Source organism: Stenella coeruleoalba, assembly GCF_951394435.1.
Source record: "Stenella coeruleoalba genome assembly, chromosome: 10".
Classification (NCBI taxonomy): Eukaryota; Metazoa; Chordata; class Mammalia; order Artiodactyla; family Delphinidae; genus Stenella; species Stenella coeruleoalba.
Genome location: NC_137156.1, coordinates 33,808,602 through 33,830,833, shown reverse-complemented (window position 1 = coordinate 33,830,833; position 22,232 = coordinate 33,808,602). Strand labels below are relative to the sequence as shown.

General features: G+C 45.7%; 1 protein-coding gene across 4 annotated transcripts in view; it reads left to right on the top strand.

Moving 5' to 3' along the window:
• Positions 1–22,232, top strand: part of BICRAL (BICRA like chromatin remodeling complex associated protein) — a 104,521-nt gene that overhangs the window by 2,534 nt on the left and 79,755 nt on the right. Inside the window, exons 1-2 of one of the 4 annotated variants that reach the window (XM_079932917.1) lie at positions 1,549–1,561; positions 20,270–20,534. The gene's annotated coding sequence lies outside the window, so the exon portion shown is untranslated. Of the gene's footprint in view, positions 1–1,548; positions 1,562–19,371; positions 20,535–22,232 lie in introns of those variants that run through there. The other 3 variants (XM_079932916.1, XM_079932915.1, XM_079932920.1) reach the window with 3 other exon arrangements.

Genomic DNA, 22,232 nt, shown 5'->3' with positions numbered 1-22,232 from the left:
AGATCAAGACTATCTTTTAAAAACATAGCTGCAATACCATTACCACACTCCAAAAAAGTGCTGATTATTTCCTCATTATAATCAGAGTTTCAGGCTATATTCACATTTCTCTGATTATCCTATTATTTCCTTTTTTATTTATTTATTTTGCGGTACGCGGGCCTCTCACTGTTGTGGCCTCTCCCGTTGCGGAGCACAGGCTCCGGACGCGCAGGCTCAGTGGCCGTGGCTCACGGGCCTAGCCGCTCCGCGGCATGTGGGATCTTCCCAGACCGGGGCACGAACCCGCGTCCCCTGCATCGGCAGGCGGACTCTCAACTACTGCGCCACCAGGGAAGCCCTATAATTTCCTTTTTTAAAAGTTACTATATTTGATTAAGGAGCCAAACAAGTTCTATACAACGTGCCTAGTTAATGTGTCTCTTTAATCACTTTTAAATCCTTCCCCCATCTCCTAAGTGTTTTGCTGGAAAAAAAAAAACAACGGTCATTTGTTTAATAGAGTTTCCCACAGTCTGGATTTTGCTGGTTGCATCTCTGTACTATGTTTCTAATTTTAAATACTTGTCATATTTATTTGGTCTTTTAAAAGTCTTTTAAGTGAGTGTTTGTATAGTGATATGCCACAGGAAATCAATAACCAAGTAGTGAAAGCGTGTAACACAATAAAATAGTCTTTGGGTGTGGTTAGACAGCAAAGAATGAGGCCTTTTGTGTTCTCTGGAGTTTACAGGAACCCTGTGCAGGTGGGACATGCCAGCCACACCTGGGCAAATGAAAAGATCCAGGTCCTGTTTTTTAGTAGCTCGATGCCAGAAGGAGGTGTCCCCTATTCATCTTTCGGCAAATATTGAACATGTAGTGGTTTAAAAGGATTCATTAAGAGTTCTGCGTGTCAAGTATGAACTATTAAGCAAATTTTCCTACCTGAGTTGCTGACTTTTCTGACACAAAGACAGTGAAACGTGTCAGCCGTGAAGGCATGTGCTGTTCTGCAAAAGGCCCCAGATTGGTCCGGGAAGCAGGACAGGAGCTGCCCCTTATTTCCACCTCTGCCCCTGGCTTTCTCCTCCCCCTCAACACCTTTCACTTTCTGGGACGTTTTTCATCATTTTACACGTAATGCCTGGCACAGGGGCTGGTGCCGATTATTTATCTAACATCAGTTTATTAAGCACTGTGCCCGGCGCTGAGCCCAGGAGGCTCTTGGGCTGCCAAGGGGCATCAAGATAGGCAGAGTCCCCTTCCTCCTTGAGGAGGCCTAATCTGGGCAGATAATTACAAAAACATGTAAAATTGTAACAGCAACAATTGACAACTGTTAGGAAGGACAGAGGAACAGTGAGTGCCCCTAGTGGGAGGTTTGACCTTATTGGGAGGTCAGTGAAGCCTTCCGGAGGGAGGGGGAGGGGTTGAGCCCAGGCTGGAAGAAAGAGCAGGAATGAACAAGGAGTCATGAACACTGGAAAGTGTCTTCTAGATGTGTGGGCTCAGGGGTCACTGGTGACTTTGCGGAGAGCCGTGTCCCAGGAGTGCTGTGGGCAGGAGGCACACCGAAGGGGTGAGACGAAGGGGTGGGAGCAGGGTATGGAGTTGATGCTGAACCCAGATAACTCTTCGGAGAAGTTTGACTGTGAGGGAGGAACAGGGAATAAATGGGGGGTATGAGGAGGCCAGTGAGGTGTTTTTGTTTTTTACAGAGAAAGAAGACATAAGGTCCATAATATAAGGGTCCTGGAGGGGATGGGGCCCAAAACACAGGTGTGAGGATTAGCCGTAGACGGAGGGAAGGACAGCTTTCTCCATGGCAGTGTTGTTTTAACTTTTTATTGTGAAAGATTTCAAACATACACAAACTTTTTGACCTCAACTCATAGTAACAGATGCATCATAATTGAAACAGAAGCTTTAAGAAACAGTATATACTCTTAGGATGTACAATAGATGCTGTTTTCTATTCTTTTTATTGTATTTTTAAATGTTGGTCAAGACCCCCTAAGTTCAACGGCAGTTTTAAAATGGTGTATCAGCAGCAGAGGGTGCAGCTGTAGGTAAATTTGCATGTTTGGTAGTTGGCAGATGAGTCTGATGGTGTCTGTGTGCTCTGTAAAGTAGACAGTGGGTGGGGGCGAAAGGGGTGGGGGTGTCTGCAAAGGTGGGGGGAAGGTTTGGAAACCCTGTGGGAAGAGGGAGAGCGTGTTGCCCGGAGAAAATGGGGCTCGTGGTGTGTATGTTCAGAAAATACTTGGAGAGTGAAGAACCTTCCAGGCGGCAGTCTAGACTGACTCAGGGGAAGGAGCTGGGTTTGGGTCAGGCCAGAGGAGAGAAGCTGGTGTGGAGAGCCTGACCCTCAGGCCAGAGGAGAGAAGCTGGTGTGGAGAGCCTGGCCCTCAGAAGGCAGGAATCCCCATAGAGCAGCTTCTGTCGAAGAGTCTGGAGGCTTGACTTCTGTTGCCTCTCATGCATTCCCTACAAAATCTTCAGAAATTTACATCACTCTTCCAAGACCCGCACTGCCTGTCAGCAGATGACCTTACCTACTCTTCTCTGAGAAAAAAAGGCCATAGATGTGAACCTCACCTTGCCTCCATCTCACTAATGACTTCTCCGTGAAGATCCACCCCTTTGCCTCTTGTCCTTCTTCTTCGAAGCCAAGCCCTCCACCTGAACTGTGTCCCTCCCATTTCCTAGGACCTCGAGCCACTTCCATCCTCTCATTCTTTGTGATCTTTAATGCCTCTTCTTTGGCATCACCTCTGAGCAAGCAAGTTCCCTCAGCTTAAAACAATTTTCCTTTTGTCCTTTCATCTACCCAAGCGAATGCTCTTTTCTCCTTCTCTTGTCAATAGACTTTTTTTTTTAATATTGACATATGTCGTGAATTTTTAAATTTATTTATTTATGGCTGTGTTGGGTCTACGTTTCTGTGCGAGGGCTTTCTCTAGTTGTGGCAAGCGGGGGCCACTCTTCATCGCGGTGCGCGGGCCTCTCACTATCGCGGCCTCTCTTGTTGCGGAGTACAGGCTGCAGACGCGCAGGCTCAGTAATTGTGGCTCACGGGCCCAGTTGCTCCGCGGCATGTGGGATCGTCCCATACCAGGGCTCGAACCCGTGTCCCCTGCATTGGCAGGCAGATTCTCAACCACTGCGCCACCAGGGAAGCCCCTTGTCAATAGACTTTTTTTTTTTTTTTGTGGTACGTGGGCCTCTCACTGCTGTGGCCTCTCCCGTTGCAGAGCACAGGCTCCGGACAAGCAGGCCCAGCGGCCATGGCTCACGGGCCCAGCTGCTCCGTGGCATGTGGGATCCTCCCGGACTGGGGCACAAACCTGCGTCCCCTGCATCGGCAGGCGGACCCTCAACCACTGTGCCACCAGGGAAGCCCTAGACGTTTAATTTTATTTATTTTTTGAAAAATTTTTGGGGGGAGGTAATTAGGTTTATTTTTTATAGCTTTGTTGAGCTATAAGTGACATATACCACTGTGTGAGTTTAGGGTACCCATTGTGATGATTTGACATATTTATATATTGTGAAATGATCACCATATAGTTAACACATGCATAATTTCATATAGTTACCTTTGTGTGTGTGTGTGTGTGTGTGTGTGGTAAGAACTTTTAAGATTTTCTCTCTCAGCGACTTTCAGATATACATTACAGTATTGTTTCCAATAGTCACCATGATGTATGTTATATCCCCAGAACTTACTCATCTTATAACTGGAAGTTTGTACCCTTTGACTGCCTTCACTCATTTGCATCCAACTCCTCACCTCCCACCCCACCCTTGGCAGCCACCAATCTACTCTCTGTTTCTATGGGTTCAGCAGCACAGCACGGCTGGCGGGATCTTAGTTCCCTGACCAGGGATCAAACCATGCCCCCTGCAGTGGAAGCGTGGAGTCCTGACCACTGGACCACCAGGGAAGCCCCCAGATTCAATAGACTTTTAAAAATAGTCATCTAGGGCTTCCCTGGTGGCGCAGTGGTTGAGAGTCCGCCTGCCAATGCAGGGCACGTGGGTTCGTGCCCCGGTCCGGGAAGATCCCACATGCCGCGGAGCGGCTGGGCCCGTGAGCCATGGCCGCTGAGCCTGCGCGTCCGGAGCCTGTGCTCCGCAACGGGAGAGGCCACAACAGTGAGAGGCCCGCGTACCGCAAGAAAACAAACAAAAAAATAAATTGAGGTACAGTTATGTATAATACTATATAAATTTCAGGTGTACAACATAGCGATTCACAATTTTTAAAGATTATACTCCATTTATAGTTATTATAAAAGGTTGGCTATATTCCTTGCGCTGTATAATATATCCTTGTAGCTTATTTATTTTATACATAGTATCAATAGTTTGTACCTCTTACTCCCCTACCCCTATCTTGCCCCTCCCCCCCTTCCCTCTCCCCACTGGTAACCACTAGTTTGTTCTCTATACCTGTGAGTCTGTTTTGTTATATTCACTAGTTTTATTTGATTTTAATTAATTTATTTATTTTATATTCATTTTTGGCTGTGTTGGGTCTTCGATTCTGTGCGAGGGCTTTCACCCGTTGTGGCGAGCGGGGGCCACTCTTCATCGTGGTGCACGGGCCTCTCACTGTCGCGGCCTCTCCCGTTGCGGAGCACAGGCTCCAGACGCGCAGGGTCAGTGGTTGTGGCTCACGGGTCTAGCCGCTCCGCAACATGTGGGATCTTCTCGGACCGGGACACGAACCCGTGTCCCCTGCATTGGCAGGCAGATTCTTAACCACTACGCCACCAGGGAAGCCCCTAAATAACAACTAGTTTTTGTTTTTTTGTTTTTTTTTTTTTGCGGTACATAGGCCTCTCACTGTTGTGGCCTCTTCCATTGCGGAGCACAGGCTCCTGACGTGCAGGCTCAGCGGCCATGGCTCACGGGTGCAGCCGCTTCGCGGCATGTGAGATCTTCCCGGACCGGGGCATGAACCGTGTCTCCTGCATCGGCAGGCGGACTCTCAACCACTGTGCCACCAGGGAAGCCCACTAGTTTTAATTTTTAGATTCCACATTTAAGTGATATCATACAGTATTTGTCTTTCTCTGTCTATTTCACTAAGCATAATACCCTCCAAGTCCATTGATGTTGTTGCGAAAGGCAAAATTTTATTCTTTTTTATGGCTGAGCAGTATTCCATTGTGCATGTGCGCACACACACACACGTGTGTGTGTGTACCACATCTTCTTTATCCATTCATCTGTTGATGGACACTTAGGTTGCTTCCACATCTTGGTTATTATAAATAATGCTTCTATGAACATCATTTGGGTGCATGTATCTTTTCAAATTAATATTTTCTTTTTTTCAGATATATCCCCAGGAGTAGAATTGCTGGGTCATATAGTAGTTGCATTTTTAGTTTTCTGTGGCACCTCCATACTGTTTTCCATGGTGACTGCACCAATTTACATTCCCACCAAAAGTGTGAATTGTCTTTTTTTTGCGGTACGCGGGCCTCTCACTGCTGTGGCCTCTCCCATTGCAGAGCACAGGCTCTGGACGCGCAGGCTCAGTGGCCATGGCTCACGGGCCCAGCCGCTCTGCGGCATGTGGGATCTTCCCGGACCGGGGCACGAACCTGTGTCCCCTGCATCGGCAGGCGGACTCTCAACCACTGCGCCACCAGGGAAGCCCTGAATTGTCCTTTGAACATAGTTTCAAATTTCTCTCATGTCAAAAGGCACATAAATCTCTTAAAGCTTTTCTGTATCTGTTCTTTCTCTGATGTCTCTTCCTTCCAGTGAGGTGTGATGTCTTTCTCTGATGTCTCTTCCTTCCAGTGAGATCTGAGTTTAAATTCTGATTACTAGCTGTGTGACATTGGGCATGATATTTAACCTCTCTGAGCTCAGTCACCTCCAACTAAAAAGTGGAGATAAAGAAAAAAATATATTTCTCATGGGATAGTTGTGATGTTAAAGTGACGTGTGGGAAAGTACCAAGTTTTGGGCCAGACCTGTAGTAGATCCTCAACAAGTATTCCTTTCTGCCTTCCAATCACCAGGACCTTTGTCCCTTTGTACTTCCCAGAGCTCAGGGTCAAGAATGGAGCCAGAATTTGCTGTATATATTATGACTTTCTCAGAAAGTACCCTGTAATGATTCTCCTAGGAACAGGTCTCTGGCCTTGCTGCAATTCTGGGGGATATTTGGTCAGAATTTACATGTAAGTAGTACTGCAAAAGAAAATCAAAGAATCCTACAAAGTCAGAGCTGGGCAAGCCCTGAGGGATTCTTAAATTCCAGGACGAAAACTGGCTTATATAGTAAAAGGGAAAAATGAGGCTATGTAATGATTTTTTTTTTTTTTTTTTTTTTTTTTACTGACAAGTCATTCAGTTTAAAGAATTGTGTTGTGAGATCATATTATTTCTTTTTCTTTTTTTCTCCCCCCCCCCTTTTTTTCAGTTTCTTTTATGAAATCCTTTTTATCTGTGATAGCTTCAGTTTTGAGAACCATTGATCTAATCTTACCTCCCTTTACAGGTAAGGGAGTGTGAAACATTCGCATGCTATGTAACATTAATGGACTGTGAAGTATTTTCACACACTCTAAGCTGTTACTTGACTGTAGGCTCCGTGAGGGCTGTGCTGTGTCTATTTTTTATACCCCATAATCCCTGCACACAGGCGGATCATGCCTGGCATGGAAGGCTCACAGTAATTATCTTTTGGAGGAATAAGTGAAATACTCAACCCAGGCACTCTAGAATCCTAGTTTGTGATGATATTTATTCTTATTGATGGAGCCAGTAAACTCCTTGTGGGATCCTCTGTCCTCCGTTGCCCAGCAGGGTAGGTGTTCAGTGAATGAGCCCCCAGGTCACACAGAGTTCAGGCATGTCCAGGAAAAGATAATCCAAGAACCTGAAAGATAGCAGGAGCCACGTGGCCCTTCTCTCACATTATCTCATTTAATCTTCATGGTAACCTTGCCAGGAGAGTAATAATTTGAAGCAACACAATTTTAAGATTCTTTAAAAGATACAGCCAAATTTTAATTCCCAAACAGATGTGCATTTTTAATACACATGGTTGGGGGAATACCTTTTCAACCTCAGTTTTTTTCTTCAGTGTAAGGGGAATAGTGACCCACAAAGTTTTGAGATAGGTTTCTGTAGAAATGGCTCATTTATTGAAATCAAGTGCTTTTAAAATGTCCTGGCAGTTGCAAGTTAGAGAAGAAGCAAAGAAGTATTCCTCTTCAACTTTTCTGCCTAAAAGTTGAAAGCTTCTCTTCTTTAGATAGGATTTCATTATTTTCTACAAAACACCACTTATGTGTGAAATACTATATGTTTTCAAACCACAGGTTCCAACCCAATAAGGACATGAAATCCATTTAGTGGGTGGAAGTCTGCATTTTTTTAAAAAATGACGAAATAGAATAGATTTGTCAGAGTGCATTGTACTGCATAAGCAGGTTTATAGTGTACATATACATTTTACATATACATGACTTGCAGGATAAAAATGTATTTCTTTTTATAGGTTATGGTCAAAAAAGTTTGGAAAAAATGGTTTGGTGATTGCTGCCTTGCACATTATGGTGTTCAAACATGCTCATTGACATGGATAATGCGATGTCTTTGTGTCATTATGATGTGATAAGGATAAAGAAATGTGGATGCACAGTGGGAACCCATTTGTGCTGCAGATACTTTCTCCTCCTTCATTTGTCAGGATAATGAACCTTTGCTTGCAAAAAGTGAAAGATGCCAATTTGTTATTTATTTATTTATTTATTTATTTGTAAAAGATGCCAATTTGGTTGTGGGAACAATGGCACATAAAGTTCAGGGATGTGGCTGTGTATGGGAGCTACAGCATAAGGCACGTGTGGCTCTGACAAGTGTGAGTGCCACTCTCTGAGAGGGATCCAGTGGTCCGTGACCTGTCGTAAGTTGAAATTTGCTGGGGCACAAATCTGAGCACATCCTAGAAAGCCTGTGGCTGGGGAGAGACAGTGATTCAGCTCATGAGTGAGCCACGTCCCCTGCCCTCCATCTGCATTTCAACAGAGCATGAGAGTTTTTCTATTCTTTGTCTTAAGAGCACAATTCTCTTACAGTAATAAAAAGTTTGTTTCTGTGTGAATGACCACGAAGTGAAAGGTGAAGTTTGAGTGAAACTTGGGATCTGAAGATAAGCTGAGAAAGATAGCCTCTTGACAGAAGTGTGATTCCCCGGAGAGCCAAAGCTGCTGCGGGTATTCCGGTGTTCTACAAGTTGGTGATTCCTGGTGCTTTGTGTAGGTAGCTCTAGAGGCTGTCAGGGGTCTATGCAATATGCTTTGCTGCGTTTTTAGAACCTGTGGGGTAAGCATTGATTTGAGGCAATATTCATTTAATATATAGCCTCTGGAAGATAGAAATTTAGAATGTAGAAATCTTCACTTTTGTTTAGAAAGAGGAGAAAACATGTGTATGGGTTTTGGGGGGGTTGTTTTTTTGCTTATTAATTCCGATACTTCTTGATCCATTGCTTTGAGAATGACTATGTGACTTTCTCTGCTATTTTCTTTAGGATTCTGGGTTGTCTGTCTCATGTCTTCCCAGAGCTAGTCCTTCCCACAACTCTGGGAGGGAGAGGAAGAATTGGGGACAGGACAAGGATTATCAGTGGACAAATCAGGACCAGATTCTGCTTCTTCCTTCACATGTCGATGCTGACTCTTTTGAAAGAGGGGCAATGAAGTCACTTGTGGGTTGACCCACGTGCCCTTCTTCTAGAACATGTAAATTATATAACTGTGGAGGTCACCCCCATTCCCATTCTCCAGTAGTTGTTGACCTAAAGCTTCCATTCTGTAATGTGCCTGTGAGTCATAATTGCAACTGTAGAAAGAGGGGGAAAGAGAAGAAAAGGGGAGCAGCATGTTAGTTTATCAGGATATGAGAAATAGCGCCTCGCTTTTTATTCAAAAAAAAAAGTGAGGCTGAGATTCATTCATTCATTGCTGCACCGTGGGTGTCACGAGGAGTCTGACTCTGCTCTCTCACCTCTGCACATGCAGAGGCTAGGTGGGCACCTCACCTGAACATCATCAGGCCCAGGGGAAACTTGTTCTTGCCACCTAACTGACTGTCATCGATTCAGTGGCCATTTGTTGAGTGCCTGCTACCTCCATCACCTGGATACAGAAAACACTCAATGAATATTAAAGTGTTGATGCAAGATGCTTTATTTGGCCCTGGGATGAGAAAAAGATAAACATGAAAAAAGCTTAGTCCTCGTCTCCTTGAGGCTCACCATACAGGGATAGACAAGAAGACAACTAATTATAAGTCAGGTCGACTGCAGTGTGTGTTATAAAGGAGAGAGGAAATTCTGTGGAAGTACAAAGGGAAGAGGGAGGAGGGGCACAGAGAGGAGTGAGGGAAAGTGAGCAGGCAGGGGAGGTACCCAGAGGAAAGGGATGCTAGCGATGGGAAGAACAGGAGCAGAGCAGCGTGGGTACCAGTTGCATTTGAGGAACTTGGAATAATGCCACATGGCAAGAAGGAGTCAGGAGGAGTGTCGAGGGGTGTGGTGGAAGATAGGGCTGTTGCCTGCAGTCATTCCCAAGGCACCGGGGACCATCAGAGGTTTTGAGCAGAGAGCAAGGCATTGGATTCTTTGTGTTTTAGGAAGAGAAGTTGAAGAGGATGGACTGGAGCAGGGCTAGTGCCATGGGAGGCTACTGTAGTGGGTCATTGGATAAATGACAGGGCTTGACCAAGGGCAGTGGAAATGAAATGGAGGTTACTCCAGAATGATTTGTACTTGAAAACCAATCTGTGAATTTATAATGGGCATGAACCTACCCAACCACTCGAATGATTAATTCAGCTGGCCAGAACACAGCTTTCTAAATTGAAGTACATTAATAATCACAGGATTATTTGGTGAAAATGGAGTTAAGGCAAAAGGAGTTGGATGGTCTGAAAGGACCTTTTACTCCATCTATAGCCATTTTTGCATAGCGGTAATAACACAGCTTAGTCTCTGGCCAGTTGTTGCTCTTCTCTGGAGAGATCCTTGGCCTGCCACAGCAGGAGGAGCCACTCCCCTTGCCAGCACTGGGGAGAAGCTGGCCCGAGGCGTATTCGAGGATCTTTTGGTTTCAAGAAAGGGAACTCAGTCATCAATGAGCAAGTAAAATGGGAAATAATTATAAGGAAGGGGAATCTTCCAACCCTAATACCAGAAAGGCAGCCAGACCTCCTGGGACTTAGAATATCTCAGACAGTTTCCCCTCCCCACTTCCCTCTCTCCACGCACTGAGAATCTGCTTTCTTCTTCTTCCAGACACATTGGCCTTTCTGTTCCCATCCGTTTGCATGGGCCCCATTATAACTTCTCCAAAATGGTGGCCTTGACCCCTAGTCTTTCCAGACTTACAGTCTGCTTCTCACAGCTGACCCAGTTTCTGTGTCTCAAGTACTAATACTAGAAGAGAGGATCTCATTTGTCCAAGTTGGGTCAGAGGTCTTTTCCTAATCTAGTCAGGCTGAAAACGTGACATGATAGATTCTTAGAGGAAAAAAAAAAAAAGGTAGTCAACCCTGGATAAGTCTAGTATACTGGTATTATTGTTCAGCTTTTCTAGACTTCATGAATAATTCACTGTATTTGTTATCTTTTGCTGTATAACAAAGTAGTCCAAAACCTAGCAGCTTAAATAATAAGCATTTATTATGTTATATACCCAGTTCTGTGAGTCCAGAACCCAGGAACCGCTTAGCTGCGTGTTTCTGCCTCAGAGTCGCTCGTGAGGTTGTAGTCAAGCTGCCCCTTGGGACTGTAATCATTTGAAGGGTGGGCTGGGGGATGATTTGCTTCCATGACAGGGAGAATGCCTGCTTTCCTCGTTGGCTCTTGGCTATTGGAGACCTCAGTTCCTCGCCATATGGGTGTCTCCATAGGCTGGGTATCCTTAGGACATGGCAGCTGGCTTCCCCCAGGGCGAGTGTTCCAGAAAGAGCACCTAAAATGGAAGTTGCAGCCTTTTATAACCTACCCTCAGAAGTGACAGTCACTTCTGCCCTATTCTGTTGGTCACACAGACCAACCCCGGTACGCTGTGGGAGGGGGATACACAAAGGTGGAGATGCCAGGAGATGAGGTTCTTTGGGAATCTTCTTGAACATTAGTTGCCATACTCAATCAACATTAATTTAGTGCCTTCTTGTGTGCCAGATGCTAGGAATTGAGAGCTATGTGACACAGAGTTTCTGTCCTTGAGGAGCTCACTGTCTGGTGGGGGATACCTTTTATTTATTTATTTATTTATTTATTTATTTTTTGGCGGTACGCGGGCCTCTCACTGTTGTGGCCTCTCCCGTTGCAGAGCACAGGCTCTGGACGCGCAGGCTCAGCGGCCATGGTTCACGGGCCCAGCCGCTCCGCGGCCTGTGGGATCTTCCTGGACTGGGGCACGAACCCGTGTCTCCTGCATCGGCAGGCGGACTCTCAACCACTGCGCCACCAGGGAAGCCCGGGGGATACCTTTTAAAAACATCACCATGTGTCTCCTGAGCTATCACACTTATCCTCATGAAATTCACATCTGTTCATAGCAGTCTCTTATTTAATCATCCTCCAATGGATCCCTTTCTTGCCCAGATGTTTTGTTTTTTTAAGTTTCAATCACCACCACAGTAAGAAATAACAGTTTATATCACAAGCCAGTATATACATAGACACATTTATATTGGGAACAAATTTCACAAAAGAGTTTATACCCTCAGTGCCTGCAATATATTCAAATATTTTCTATTCTAGGCAATTTCATTTTTGTGAAAGCTGGTCACAATCTCATGGATTTCACAACCTATTGCACTGTGACCTGCAGAGTGGAAAGTGGCAGCCTAAAGGGTCATACAGACTCTCTGCCATGAGCAGCAAAGCCCCTCACCATCTACCTCTCTGCAGCTCCCCCCCTCATTCATATTTAATAATGACTCCCCCACATAAAGTTCCTCTACCTGGAGCTCTCTCCTCTCTTTCCGCACATGGTTTGGAGAACTCTTATTCATCCTTTAAAACCCAGCTTTAAAGTGACCCTTCTTCCCCTCGCTCCTTGGAAAGACTTGCCTGCTCCATCCTCTGGCCCCCAGAACATTTCACTGACACTTGGTCCCTCCTCCACTTCCAGCCTGTCCTAGGGCCAGCTCCTCCAAGCCCACAATATATTTTCACTGAATCTCAGTACGTTTAGGAGGACATTGAGCAAATTAGCATCACACAAATGACGATGCTGCAAATGAGCGGTGTGCAGAGTTGGGGGGTGTTGCAGGCAGGTTTCCTGTCGATGGAGCCACGTGCTGCAGAAAAAGAATCCCTCCCCCTGCGAGTCCGCTGTCTCCCCCGCGCATCCCTCACAGGTACAGTTCGCACCGGAACTTGCCGCTTAGGTTCATTGCTGTGGTTCATTTTAGCTGGTCTGGTTTCTTCTTGTTTTTTGGGTTTTTTTCCCCTACTTTTTGCATGTGCTTGGGTCGATGGGGACAGCCTAGCGAGACGTGGAGCTTTAGGCAGCACAGGTAGAAAGGCCTCTATATCTGCACCCGCCCTGAGGGAGGGGGGTTTCCTTTCTGAAGTGGTACGGAAGGAGGGTTTTGAGGTTTTTGAATATTTGCTTCTAAGTGTCTTAAGGAAGAGATTTGTTTGCCCACATTTGTACTATCTTAGCAAGCTAGCAACCCGACAGAATATTTTCTGGTTGGTTTTGCCTATACGTGGTTTTTATTTTTGAGGGGAAGAAAAATTTACACCTTGGTTAAATTGTACTGAAGTACAAATGGCTGTTTTTTTAAAATTGCTGTTAACTTAAAGGGTTGAAGCTAATATGATTTCCAGGCTCATGGGAATCACTGATAGACTATGCTGTGAACCATAACCAGAAATGGTTAAAAAAAAAATTAGACAGGAGCAAAAGCAATTAAATTATTCCTTCTTCAATATTCTCATTTCCGCATTTGTCAACGGCTGGGTAACTGCCCAAGGATATGCTGACTTCCTTGTGGTGCTTGCGTGATGGGGGGAGGGAAGTGGAGTGGGAGACAGACTGTAAACAGATCATTACTGTAGAGTGTGATAAACAGTATAATAGAGTACATATCACATGCATAGGGAAGGGGGTCATTTGTTCACTTTCAGCAGTATTTTTCAAATGAATGTTGCCTCCCTTAGTGGATCATGAAATCCATGATGTATAAGGCGGCCAACAGCATTTTTTAAAATGGGATGATAGGATGAAATAGATCAAGTTACATCCTCCATAGTAAGTTTAGATATTGTTTTCTGAAACCTTCATTTCAGTTATATATCTATTGCATTGGAATGTGAAATCTATTTCTTGAAGTTGAATCTCAGACGATGTTTTGAAGCCACTGATGTAGGGGTGGAGGAGGTCTTCCCAGAGGAGGTAGCATTTGAACTGGACCTTGCAGAACGGTGGGCTTGCCCCAGAAGAAGAAGGACATTCCAGGCGGAGGGAAAAGGATATGCCCAAATGGAGAAGAGTTTGTTCTTGTTCAGGGATAGGTGTTCTCTGTGATTGGACTGCAGGGTACCAGGAGAGGAGCGGCTAGAGATGCTCCTGGGAAGACAGGTGGAGCTAATGAACCACTTGTAAGTACAAACATCAGGGCCTCAGCTCTCCCCAGAAACTCCATTTTTCTGGTGATGGGTTTGGCCTTGAGAATCTGTATTTCTAATAAGCTTCCCCAGGCAGTGAGGTGCTAATGGAGGTGTGACATGAACAACTCTGGGTTTTCAAAAGGTGATTTGGGGTAGTAATTTAGATAGAAGATTAATTGGAGGGACGTAAAATTGGGAGGAAGCAAGAGGTAAGGGCCTGAATTTAGGTGAGGCAGTTAGTGGCGAAAAGGGGCTGGATTTGAGGGAGATTTTGGAGGTGGGTTGCATGGGTTAAGGTAGGTGAGAGAATAAGAAGAAATCATACATGATCCTAAAATATGTTGAGAGTACATGTCCTTTGCTCTGATTGCCCATCTCTGAACAACCTCCTTGCTGTCTTAGACCTGACTCAAGTTAATCTAACTCACAAGGGACTGATCAGTATACCCAAACTGCTGGTTGATTAGTATGATTTACAGTGAGGGAGGTGTCTAAACCTTTTTGGGTACAAAAGTACTTGTACCTTTGTTCAGTATCAGAGTACCTGGAAAATGGCCCTAGTAATTAGAAGATTTAGGAAAGAGAGAATTGTATGGTCTGAGGGGTATTTCATGGGAGCTCTACAATTGCCTTATTAACTTTACTATGCTCACGTAATGTGATTGAAGTACTTGTGGAGGTGATACAGTGTCTCTACTCCTTCACTGTTTTTCTTCAGCGTTGAGGATATATCTTGGTGCCTGCTTTGTACCTACTTATTTATTTGTATTCGACTTGTTTTTACAAGTCATCTTTTAGGGGTGGTTCTTTCTTCAGATGTCTTACCTCTTACTTTCATTTTCAGAAAGGACACTGACATTTATTTATTGAGCAAGCCCCTTTGCATGGGTATCCTATCTTGAAGGCTGACTTTCTCACCAAATTCTGAGCTTATGAGACCTCTCTTCCACTGCCTCTACAACCCACCATCCTCCTGGGCGTGGTGGAGTGGAAGGGACGCTCTGTTGAGGAGATGTTGGGAGTTCTGGCATCACAGGGGCCTGGGAGCTGGTGAGTGGCACCTCCAAGGCATGTGTGTGGCATCCTCCTAACCTGATGACTATCCTCCCCCTCACATACTCTGTGGGGAAACAGGCTGGATGTGTAAGACAGCAAGGCCAGTGGGAGTGCCGATGCCTCTATTTTTTTAAACAGTTCTGCTATATTCCTTATCCTTGTACTAGAAGCTTGTAGGAGTTCAGATTTTTTTTTTTAAAGTCTGTCAAGGAAAATAACCAGCTTGAAATGTGTCAGGACTAGAATAGCCTTAGTCTCTACAAAGATGATTTAAAGTGTTTATACTCATGTATCGAATAAAATAATAATGTAGGCAAGTTACTGAAAACATTTGTAATTACTCCAGTAATTTGCTTGTTTACCATTGCTTTGAAAACAGTTCCACGTTACTTCTTTTATTTTTTTAATTTAATTTATTTTTGGCTGTGTTGGGTCTTCGTTGCTGTGCGTGGGCTTTCTCTGTTTGCGGCAAGAGGGGGCTACTCTTCGTTGCGGTGCACGGGCTTCTCATCGCGGTGGCTTCTCTTGTTGCAGAGCACGGACTCTAGGCATGCGGGCTTCAGTAGTTGTGGCACACGGACTCAGTAGTTGTGGCTTGTGGGCTCTAGAGTGCAGGCTCAGTATGTGTGGCACACGGGCTTAGTTGCTCCACGGCATGTGGGATCTTCCCAGACCAGGGCTCGAACCTGTGTCCCCTGCACTGGCAGGCAGATTCTTAACCACTGAGCCACCAGGGAAGTCCCCACTTACTTCTAATAATACTATTAACAACCACAACAGTAATGGCAACTAATATTGAACACTAAAACAAGGGTTTTGCATCCTAATATCATTGAACTCTCCCTGCTACTGACCCGAGATATACATATTGTCACCTTCACTATACATAAGAGTAAACTGAGGTGAGAGAAGTTAAGAAAAAAAATAGGCCAAGTTTACATGGCTAAAAAGCGGCAATGATAAAGGTCTACTTGATGAGAGAGGAAGAGAGAGAGAGGGAGAGGAAAAACTTCTAAACCGTTAGGCGATACTGCCTGTGATCAAATGGGCAATGGTTTTATGTGGTTCAGGGAGACTTACTGTATTACCCTCTTAATATATAGGTATCTAGGTAGAAATACACTGATTTCTTGTATTCTTTTTTTTAAATAAATTTATTTATTTATTTATTTGGCTGCGTTGGGTCCTCGTTGCTGCACAAAGGCTTTCTCTAGTTGCGGCGAGCAGGGGCTACTCTTTGTTGCGGTGCACAGGCTTCTCATTGCAGTGGCTTCTCCTGTTGTAGAGCACGGGCTCTAGGCACACGGACTTCAGTAGTTGTGGTATATGGGCTCAGTAGTTGTGGCTCGCAGGCTCTAGAGCACAGGCTCAGTAGTTGTGGCACACGGGCTTAGTTGCTCTGCAGCATATGGGATCTTCCAGGACCAGGGCTCGAACCCATGTCCCCTGCATTGGCAGGCAGATTTTTTTTTAAAAAATAAATTTATTTATTTGTTTTATTTTTGGCTGTGTTGGGTCTTCGTTGCTGCGCGCGGACTTTCTCTAGTTGCAGTGAGTGGGGGCTGCTCTTCGTTGTGGTGCACAGGCTTCTCATTGTCGTGGCTTCTCTTGTTGCAGAGCACAGGCTCTAGGCGCACGGGCTTCAGTAGTTGTGGCGTGTGGGCTCAGTAGTTGTGGCTTAGCTGCTCCGAGGCATGTGGGATCTTCCCGGGCCAGGGATCGAACCTGTGTCCCCTGAATTGGCAGGCGGATTCTTAACCACTGAACCATCAGGGAAGTCCCTGATTTCTTATATTTTTATACATCTTGTGGATTGGGCCTGTTTTTCTTTTATCCCACAAGTACTGATTGAGAGCTAACTGTATACAAAGTACTCTGCTAGGCCCTTAGAAAATAAAAAGCCTTTGCGGAGCTCCCTATCCTGGACAGAACATGAGAGAGATATATTAGGTGGAATCATGTGAGATTGCCATTGGAAATTTACATGGGAAGACTTCACATGGTTCAACTCGACACATAACTAAAATGAGGCGATAGAAGATTAGCTGAATATACTGACCTCTCGTTATGTTTCAGGCACCATGCTAAACATTTTATGTGCGCTAGTTCCCGAATCCTTAAAATAACTCTCAGATGTGAGTACTATAATTATCCCGGTTTTATAGATGAGGAAGTTGAAGCTCTGTGGGGTGAAGTGACTTGCCCAGAGCCACACACCTGGTGTGTGACAAAGGTGGAATTTGAACTGTAGTCAGTCTCAGTACACAGCCAGTGCCCTTAAGTCTCAGAATATAAGTACCTCAAGAGGTACAAATAAAAGTAACTACCTTATTTATGCACATTGAGAACTTTTAATTTTTTATGTCACAAACACTGTGTAGAGCACTTACTAACTTATCAGGTATATTTCAGATTTCTGTGATCTGGTCACATCTGGACACATCTGGTCATGCATATCACCACTTAATCTCCAGCATTTGCATTCTCCCCCTCTGAGAACAGCCAACCAACCAAGGGGAACATTTGGAGGAAGAACACAGAAAAAGAGGAACATTTCCACTTTTACTTGTTATGTGGACATTGGACCTTTTTATTTAGAGGCCCAAACACATGCTAGAATGTATCAATTATGATTACAACTTTTTTTTTTCTCCTGTGTCCAGTTGCCCTTCTTTCTAGGTCACATACACAGACGAGCATCATAGGAGTGAACATTTAATTGTACATAATTAAATTGTAGGCAATACAATTAAAGTCTTTTGCATATAGTCAAGCCATTTTAAGAACTTTCCTCTTTAGAAGTTTCCTAATCTTACATTCAGATACCAAAATCCTGTCTATATAAATCATAACTTAAAATTTTATGTACAAAGGGATATCCCATTTTTAAAATGTTACATTTTTTTATTTGCATGCAAAAAAATTTAAGAAGTTGTTTTTTATTATTAAATGATATTGATTTTCATGTTACCTGGTGAATCTGAGATTCTCCCCACTGCTGTCCCAATATTTTTTAACCCCCCCCGAAATATTTTAAATTACCTTTGACAACTGGCATTCTCAAAGTAGGTCTTCCCCAATTAGAGGGTGGTCCCCTCTGCCTATACCACACCACTGAACTTGGTTTATATTGAAACATCAAGGACTGCTTGTTCCTAGGATCCTTTTTGGGCCTTGAAGAGAGGGTGAGTTGAGGAGTCAACCATGCCTGGGTTCCCCCAGCCCTTATTAGACTGATGACCTCAGGCAAATTACAGAAACCACTGGGAGACTCATCTGCAAAAATCTGGATAATTAAACATTATTCTATCGGTTTGTGTTAAGGTTCATGCAATAATGTATAAGATAAGAATAAAGTATATAGAATAATGCCTGGCAGCACTTAGTAGGCCCTCAATAAGTGTTAGTGCTCTTATATTTGGGCATTCATGAAAAAGCCTGCCATGCCCTATCCTCTTCCTGAATTCACCTCTTTGTTAGGTGATCTCTTAAAAGTCAGATTTGTGTTTCTTAGGGGTCTTGGCCTACTTGGGAGAACAGCTTTCTGAAATCCATTAATATTTCATTGGAGCTGTGGAGCAACAACTGTAAAACTTGCTTGGTGGGCCCTAATTGCAATGAATAATCTATGGACTCTTTTGAAATGTAATTCTTCAAAATGTGTATTATAATTAAAATCCAGCCAATCCAAAGGCACTTTAAAACAGGTTTTAAAATTTCCCAAGCCAATTAGAAAACTGGTTGGTCCAACTGTCAAGTGTAGAGAAATATGCAAATTTATGCAAAGACTACTGTTCCAGGAAGACCTTGGTTGAATGTGAACACAACACACATCTGAGAAAACACCTCCATGATACTATGTGATACTAAATCACTGACTGTATTTATTGAGGTAGGTCTAAATACAAAGCACACATTGTGAGTGACAGAGTGGCAGTTACTAGAACAAGATATGTTTTGTTTTTTAAAAAGATCTTCTATCTTAAATATGACAACATTGTATGCCAACCTTGACATACTTACCTTGTGCAATAAAATAGCATAGTTACAGTATCCTTCTAAAAGCAAACAAGGTGTGCTACCATTATGTTTTTTAATGCTAAGGGGATATTATTATATTAGAAACTAACGAATTCTACTTAAGTAATTTAAATCTAGGGATAATTGTATTTAGAACTCAACAAATATCTGGGGGATATGGGTTTGAGATTTCCTGTTTATCAGCAGGACCCCATTGCTATATGCATTACAAACTAATTTAAAATAATTTTAGAGGGCTTCCCTGGTGGCACAGTGGTTGAGGGTCCGCCTGCTCGATGCAGGGGACACGGGTTCGTGCCCCGGTCCGGGATGATCCCACATGCCGCGGAGCGGCTGGGCCCGTGAGCCATGGCCGCTGAACCTGCGTGTCCAGAGCCTATGCTCCGCAACGGGAGAGGCCACAACAGTGAGAGGCCCGCGTACCGCAAAATAAATAAATAAATAAATAAAAATAATTTTAGAGTTTTTCTGGGGCTTACATATGTATTTTTTAAAATCTGAATCACATTTTTGTTCACTTTATCTTTTACCTTGATGTTTATTTAAAATAAAAGGCAACAAAACCCCCACTATATTTTTGTGGGCATTTACAGGAAAAGTAAATGTAATTAACCTAAACCACAAAGGCACCCACTCCCAATCCACAGTCATAATTAACATTTATTTAAATGCTCTGGATGCTGGATGGTTTATGGAAACGTCTCAGTTTGAGATTTGATATTAAAAATGGGTGGTAATTATACTTGGACTACAGAATGTTAAAAGGTTGGGTAGCTCTCTCTTTCTCTTTTTTAACCTATTCTATTTCACTGGATGTTTGGGAAGCTCTCTTTTTAAGACTGGGGATCACGTCATGAAAATTCTACAAATGTGGCCGTACAATTATCTGCAATAAAGAGAAAGCAGTGGGAACTGTATGTTTTGAGAGTGACTTACTTAGCTCCTCACCTTCATCTTGGCTGCTAAAGTTTTTTTGTTGTTGTTTTTGTTTTAATGTTAATATACAGGTTTACAGATAAGGTTTCACTGCATTTTGGAATGGAAAGAGGGTGTTGCAAAGGAAAGCTTAGACTTAAAAGTTGGAATGAATCAGTTATTTGCCAAATAACTAAGTTAAAAGTTATGTTTTCGTTTTTGTGTGTGTTTTTTTTTTTAAAGCATATGCAAAAAGTATGTACTGGGACATGTTCCAGTTAGAGTTCTAAACAAATATTGTTTTTTGTTTTTAACCCCCCCCATCGGCGTCCCCCCCCCAGCTAAAACTGGTGTGTGTGTGTGTGTGTGTGTGTGTGTGTGTGTGTGTGTGCGCGCGCGTAGGGCGCCTGCGGAGAATAGCACGCATCTTGTAGATCTTCAAAAAAAAAAAAAAAGCCAATAACCCTGTTTCTTGACTAAACCACGGCATTTCTTGAAGTTAAAAAGAATCCCAAAGGAAACAGGAATTATCAGCTTTGGAGCTTGATTTTTCTAAAAAAAAAAAAAAAATTTAATTGAAAAAATCCTAATCTTCACATTTTTTGCTAGGCGAGAACCGAAGTTTGGAGGTAGACGAGGAGGCGAGCGGTTTGCCCGGGCGCAGAGCATGAAGGCCGGGCGGGCGCGGGGAGCGGGCGCCCGCCGCCCGGCGCGGGGGTGAGCAAGAGAGAGAGCGGAGCGCGTGTGGCCGGCGCCGCTCGGCCGGGAGCTCCCGCGCCCGCGCCCCGCGCCCCGCGCCCGCCGCCGCCGCCGCCGCCGCCCCTGGTGCGATGGCGCAGAAACCCCGTTGACAAGGCACTGCTTTTTCATGACGGTGAGTTTCCCTTTGAGTGTATTATAATTTTGTGATAAAAATTTCAAGGAGAAAAAAAAAAACACACACAACCTCCTTCCTCTGCCTCTTTCCTTCGGGGAGGGGAAAAGCGAGGGGGGGAGCTGGAGATATATCTCCAGACAGAAAAGAAAGAGGAGCAAATTAAACACCGAGTTGCCAAAACCAGGATATTAGGTTTCAGCCCAGAGAGCTATTGGCTAAGGCTGTGTTTTTTTTTTTGGGGGGGGGTGGGTTTGTGGGTGGGTGATGGTGGTGGTGGGTGGATGTTTAATGGACACGGAGAAAAGGGGAATCGAGTGTTTATGCCTTTCCCAGCGATGCCCGGGCCCCGGGAAGACGAAGTTCAGTGTCTCGGGCGAGGGCGCGGGCGGGCAGGGGGCGGCGGGGCTGGGATGGGGGCGCCTAGGCGGGGTGGGGGCCCCGGCGCCTTTTTTTTTTTTTTTTTTTTCTTTTCCGCGGATGCAAATTTCTGGAGCGGGGAGAGGGAGAGCCTGGGAAGGGGGATGGCGTGGCTGTTGGTGGTGGGGAGGAGAGGGGAGGGAAGCCGTTTAATGACTCATTGATTGAGCCGGTTTAAAATTAGTTGTGTGCGCGAGTGCGAGTGTGTTTTCCGCCCCCCACCCCCACCCCCCGGAGCCGCCGGGAGCCGGGAAGGAGGGAGCGGGGCTCGGCGAGGGGAGGACGGCGCGGCGGGGCCGTGAGCAGGGGCAGGGAGGGCCAGGAGTGACGGCGAGCGAGGAAGAAAAATAAGCTTTTCCAATCTCCTCCCCTCGGTTTTCCCCCCCTCGTTTCTTCTCTCTCTCGGAAGCTCTTGGGTGTGAATCGCATTTTCTTTCTTCTCGGCAAAATGGACCCCGCGTCTCGAGAGGGGGAGGGGAGCGGGTGGGAGGGAGGCGGCGGCTGCACGGGGTTTATTTTTCATCCTGGCTTCCTCCTTCCCGCTGCTTGTGCGGGCGGCCGCGGCTGGGAGAGCTCGGGGCCGGTCAGCCTCCCCGGCCCGGTCCGGCCCGGTTCTCGGAGCGCGCCTGCCGGCAGGACTGGCCCTTCCCCGTCGCTTCGCTGCCTGGGTCCAAAGCACCGCAGACGACCCGCGGCCTGGCCCGGATGAGCCCTTGTGCCGCGCGGAGGACCCTCGGCCCAGCCAGGCGCCTCCTGCGGGGCCTGTGCGGCCGGTCCGAAGACACGAGAGGCTCGGTGGCACTCTTTTGGCCGACAGTGCGCGGGCCCGACGCGGCTCGCGCCCCGGATCGTCCCGGACGCAGGATCTTGCGGGGGTTGTGCGGGTCGGGGTGGGGGGGTGGTAGCTGGAAGGCGCTAAGATGGCGCTGGGCCTGGCCTGTCGCCAGGGCTGGTGGCGCAGTTGCTCCGCGGGCGCCATCTTACCTGGCGGCGCGGGCGGCGCCCTTCGGGGACGCTTTGCCGACCCCAGCGCTGGGCGGTCCGGGGCGTGGGGGCTACGCTCCGGGGGCCGAAATCTGTACTTGGGCCCGGGGCCGAGTAGCCTGGTCCTTCCCAGTGCCCCCAGACCCGAAAGGCGAGGCAGCCGGCTCGGAGCGGGAAGGGGCTGGGGCCGGCGGCATCTTGTTCCTTTTACCACTTGCGTTGAGGAAGGAAGTGGGCTGAGGGTCGGGCCTTGCAGCCGAGGGGTTCCCTCCCTGAACCCGCAGCCCCCTCCGC